The 6023-nt window shown below is 31.5% G+C and overlaps 1 long non-coding RNA gene across 1 annotated transcript; it reads right to left on the reverse strand.

Moving 5' to 3' along the window:
* Window positions 1-748: 748 nt before the first annotated feature.
* On the reverse strand, window positions 749-4419 carry LOC116551205. Its single transcript, XR_004268769.1, has 2 exons — window positions 4369-4419; window positions 749-830 (listed from the first exon to the last, which is right to left on the reverse strand). It is a non-coding gene; the product is annotated as an uncharacterized LOC116551205 (long non-coding RNA).
* Between the last annotated feature and the right edge of the window lie 1604 nt (window positions 4420-6023).

The raw sequence follows: 6023 nt of genomic DNA on the forward strand, positions 1-6023 counted from the left end.
AATTACAGTTTCACTTGTTAGTGAATAACTGGTAGACAAAAAAAAAGGTGATTTATGTCTTAGTCTTTGGTATTCAGAGATTCTTCCGTTTTTTATACAGGAGAAAAGGCCTCAAAAGAGTGCTATGTTGGCATGGGTCAAATTTTATTAATCTGCTGATAATATCAACATACTGAGTGATGGAGAAAGAAAGCCCCAGAAAAAATTAGAGAAAGAAAGTGAATGGGAAGCAATTGCTTAGAGTCAAGATACAAATTATTTTTATTACTGATTTTAGTAGAAGTTCAAATGAGGCTGAACTAATGCTGGTAGGGGGTTATCAGGTGGGAAAAGTTGCACACATATACTTCCTGGGGTATGTAGGTCCAAATCAGGTGCGTTAATAGGCAGTACATAGGCATGTAAATAAAGGAAAATGAATTTCTGGAGATATCCAGAAAGAATGAGGGGGGGAAAATGAATTAAGGGAAGAAAATAAAAATAAGGTAGTTCACACTGATGTTTATTTTGGGTACCTATAAATATGTTTGTCTTAGTTGATATTGTCCATCTTACACTATTGAAACCCTCTTTCCATAACAGCCTTATTTATTTATTTTCAAATGGAGTCTTGCTCTGTTGCCCAGGCTGGAGGGCAGTGGCGCAATCTTGCCTCACTGCAACCTCCACCTCCTGGGATCAAGAGATTCTCCTGCCTCAGCCTCCTCAGTAGCTGGGATTACAGGTGCCTGCCAACACCCCTGGCTAATTTTTGTATTTTTAGTAGAAACAGTGTTTTGCCATGTTGACCAGGCTGGTCCGGAACTCCTGACATTAGGTGATCTGCAAACCTTGGCCTGCCAAAGTGCTGGGATCACAGGCCAGCCTTATTTTCCTATCTACAGCTGTCTTCTAAATTTTCTCCCATGGTATTCATCAACTCCTTAATATAGTATAACTTAATTATTATATTTATCATGTACTGCCTATCTACTATAACCGAAATGTAAGCATCAGGAAGTAAGAGTTTTGCTGTTTTGTTCACTAATATATCTGTAGTTCTAGGAAGGGTGTGTGGCACTTAGAAGGCAACCCCACTTATTTTGTTTTCTTAAAGCTCATGAAAAGTAAAAGTTATTTTATGCAAATATAGAGACAATGGTAATTGAAAAATAGGTCATTCTAGAGGAAATGTTTTCTATAAAAAAATTTGATTCTCAATTAGTTATTGCAAAACCATGTAATTGAAATTATTTCTAATCAGCCCTGTAGAAAAGTCAATACATTTGGAAAGTCTGCGCAGAGAGAAATGTGTAGACTTTTTCTGATCATCTCTACATTATTTTTATTGCTTTTTCAGATTTGTTGAATTTTAAAATTGTTTTTATTTTTAAAATTTGGTACAATACATGGAAATTCATGATAACATATAATTTTGTTCAAAAAAAATTTTAAGCATACTACCTGACACTTTCATTTAGTTTTGAAACATGGGTTCTTTCTTTCCTTTTATATTCTACTTAATATTTTACAGTATATTTTGTAAGTCAGTACACATTTCAATTCATGGCCTCAACTAAAGGAAATAGCTTATCCTGGTTAGTCAGTTATCCAACTAGAGCTTGGAGTAGGCACTCAAATCCTTGTTGAACAAATGAATTGCTAAACGCTAGAGAGAGTGATGCGTTAAAAGTATACTGAGCTTAATGAACCTAGAATAAAATGAGGAGTGTAACCACAATTATTAAAGGTCATCAACAGTTCAGCAAATGCAGAAGCTTGTCCCCATATTTCATCTTTATAACCTAAAGGCTTATTTTCACAAAAGGAGTCCCATTAGGTATTCTTAATATGTGTGTAGAGTCATTAGCTTTCAAAATAAAAACAGTTGATAAATTTGTCACACATAGAAAATCACTTTAAGAGAGTCATGAGATTGAGAGTATACATATCAATTACTTGCCCAATGAACTACATAATCCCTTGGCAATCTTTCCTTTTTAAATATTTAAAGAAATGATCCAAGTCTCAATATCAGGATTCGAAAGGCAGACGGTCATGTAGGGACTTATGATGGTTAGTGGGAGAGCCTGGCTAGAAAAAAAGAATGTAGAACAGACTTTAAAAAATGATAATCCTCTTGAAATTTTATTGATATTTTTGTCATCAGATACTGTTGTATCAGTTTGTAATTTTTGGCACTAAGTGGCTGCCAATAGATGTTTCCTCAACAAATGGGATATGTGAACGCATAAGAGGATAAAAAAACAAAAATATTTTATTTGCTTTTCTTTGCAAATTAAATCCAACAGAATTGCACAGCTTACTTATTTATGAGCAAAACTCTTGAATGTATAGAAGTATAGAGAATATATCACCCATGTTTTATTACTAATATTTCATACTCAGCAGTTATGATAAATTCATATTTCAATCATTGTTTTGAGAAATTATTTTCTTATTTTGACTTTTAATTCTGTTAAGCTTCATATTTCAAATTAATACTGTAGATAATCACTATGCTAAAATTATACTAAAAATATTATTACAGGATAGTAGCAAAAAATAAACATATAGTGTTGTATATTAAATGATGTACTCATAAAAAACATAAGTTCTAAATTGGCACACTTAATTAGAGCAATGCATGTGTCTTATTGTCCAAAATAGAGGCATTATGATTTTACTTCATAGACTTTTATATCATTCAGATATCCCCAAGTTACCGAAATGTTTTCTTAATTCTAATGAAAAGTAAAAGTATTTTTATGTAAATATAAAAAGTCATAGGTAATTTAAAGAAAGATAATTCCAGAGGAGAAGTTTTCTGAAAGAAAAATTTGATTCTCAATTAATTATTGCAAAGCCATTAATTAACATTATTTCTAATCAGCCTTGGAGAAAAAGTCAACCCATTTGGAAAGTCTTCATAAGAGATAAAGGTCCCAGAATGTATTAGTTATTAATTGTTTTACATTGTGGACTATAAGCTTATGTTAAAAATAAAGATTAACCATGCATGTAATAAAAATCTTTATTACAAACAGCAGGAATCATATGACATAATTATGTTTAAATTATAATTTTCTAAATTTTTTAAACAGAATCCAATTATACTATAATACAATGTTATAAGCAACTTAAGTACCTCTTTAGAAATAGGCAATATGAACAATATTTGATTATTTTCAGTCATGTAAAAAGTTGCTAATTTTATAAAGCTCTGAAAAGCATATGAATATTGCACTTGGATGAAGATTTAACCTATCACTGAGTTATATTAGTCAGTTGGAAAATGTGTGCATTATTTTCAGTATAACTTTTTTTTTAGGTCCGTTTAGTTTTAAGGAGTATGCAGTTCATATGTTTGTGAACATATATGTTCAAGAACACAAAAAATTATGAGTGTATAGGCATGATGCAAGAAGAAAACAAAAATCTAGAGTTATTTCAGCACCATTGGTCTGATTATTTTGGTAGTTTCCCCTGATAACTAACTTACAGTCTGATTTTTTTATGCCAAATAAAAAAAGAAAACAACATTATGAGGTGCATTACTGTTCACTGTATAAGTGCTAAGATGTTTCTTGGGATGATTTTGAAGACAGCCATGATTGACATGACCTAATTAGAGAACATTTAGTGTCCTCTAAGGAGGGATGCAATTTTGAGATTCTAATAGTGCCTATCAATTAAGTTTGATTTACAACTTGATCTCTATCAGATTCATGGAAGACTTCTAATGGATAAGGGTGGAAGAAAAGTCATAGGGAACAGGAAAATACTGAAGTGTCATTTTACTAAATCTCCATAATATATTTGACAAAAAGGAATAAAGCACTACATACATGTCACAATGTATAATACAAAAAGAGATATTTTGTTGTTTTTAATTGTTTTTGTTTTTGTTCTATTTTACAAGCCAACAGGACTTTAAACAAGCATACCTTCAAACAGTAGCAGTTTTACTTCAGTTGAATATTAAAACAACAGACATGTTTATCATACAGCTGGATGGGCCCTCAAACTTATCATGTCTTAAAATTTTCAATTTTGGCTACATCTTGTATCAAGAATTGGATTTTGTATTATCTAAGATTTATGTATTAATACAGTACATTTTCTATTTTTTTAATTCATTTTCTGGTAGCATTGTTTTTAGACAGGTTTTTACACTGTCACCCAGGCTGGAGTGCAGTTGCACAATCACAGTTCAGTGCTGCCTCAACCTCCCAGACTTAAGCCATTCTCTTACCTCATGCTCCTGAGTAGCTGGAACTACTGGCACATGTCACCTCACCCAGCTAATTTGTTAATTTTTGTAGAGGCAAGGTTTTGCCATGTTGCCTAGGCTGGCCTCCAACTCCTGGGCTCTGGAAATTGGACCACCTTGGCCTCCCAAAGTGTTGGGATTACAGAGGTGAGCCATCACATTTGGCCTTCTTGTGTATTTTTTTTTAAATATGTTAACTATTAAAGTTGCTCATGATATAGGGACTTTAAGGATGATGTTTAAGAGACTCCAAGGTAAAATACATATTATTTCTCAGTATCTTTTATTACTCCAGTGTTTTTAATGTAATTCATAAATAGAGTACTTCAATGGAATATAACTGAAAAAAAGGAATCCACATTACTCTCAAAAGGGTAACATTAAAGACTATACCAAGAAAAGCCCCAATAATTTTTTGTATTCCAATTGGTTAAAAACTTCTGAGATTTGCAACAGGATGAACAAAAGTATATTTTGCAAAATGTTTAAAAATAAATGCTTCTTGGCTATCATGTTTAAGCCACTTCATTAGAAATTTATGACTTAAATAGTATTAAATCTTTGAAAAATAACACAGCGTTCGGAATTGACTTAAATAAACACATGCATTTTGGCTTTTGATAATAGGCATGCTGAATAACAAAACATATTATGACATGTTAAAATGTGCACTGCAAAGAAAAATATATGAGTATTTAATTTCCTTTATAAGAGAGACTATTATGAATGTTATATCTTTGAATATGAACAAAATATGTTCTATCTTACAAATATACTGATTGATAACTGATATTTTTGCATTATTTGATTTAACTTCATCAAATTATTTTGGTGAAGAGAAGTATGGGTGAAAGGACCAAATGCATAAAGTGGAAAAGTAATGGGTGCCACAATGTAAAATGTTTACTGTATAAAATTATATGATATCATTATAGTGATGACGATGAGGAAGAGGATTATTCTTTTTACACATTAAAAGCATGCAGAAGTGGTAAGTGATTTACCAGAGATTATACTTATAATAAGATTCAGAGCCAGTGATTGAGCCCAAGAGTTTGTTATTTTCTAATTAACATTTTATAGTTCTGCCTCTTGTTTCTTATTTAGTGTACATTTTGTTCATTTAAATGTCACATTTCAGAAGATGCAGAGCAAACAGAACAAACTACAGATTTATTTTACTGGGAGAATTCATAGTTTTACTCTCTTAGATGCTAAGATGCTACTTAAATGCTAAGTAGGTGTTTTATATATAGTTTGAGATGACATGACATAATAATATACAATGCAATTATAATATACAAATATAACAGCTTAAATCTTAATGCTTTTAAAATTAATGATAGAAACAATGAGATCTGAGAAAACAACTTGTTCATAACTTAAGAGACTTTCATTTCCCTTGTGTCCCCTTCATCAGTTAAAATGGTTGTGCCTTACAACTTTTCTGTTTGGCTTTGGGCTATTTGTAGACACTCCTTTTGCAGTGATTAAAGTGCTAGATTTTAGTGAATGCGTTAAGGAGAATGTGACTAATTATTAGCATTAACAGTAAAGATTATGGGAAGGACCATGTGTTTCACTGTGAATGTAGTAAACTGCTGTGTTAAAGCTGTAATCTGAAATAAATGAATATAACATGTAATAGATAACAAAAATATTCAGAGAAGAAATGCAGGCTATTATCTCTGAAAACAATAAAGAAATTAGGAAACAAAGAAGAGCTTTCATTATGCAACTTAGCTTTGAATGGCTGCTAGAGAACAGATAA

Source organism: Sapajus apella, unplaced genomic scaffold (genome assembly GCF_009761245.1).
Source record: "Sapajus apella isolate SASKATOON/1434 unplaced genomic scaffold, GSC_monkey_1.0 scaffold9, whole genome shotgun sequence".
NCBI lineage: Eukaryota > Metazoa > Chordata > Mammalia > Primates > Cebidae > Sapajus > Sapajus apella.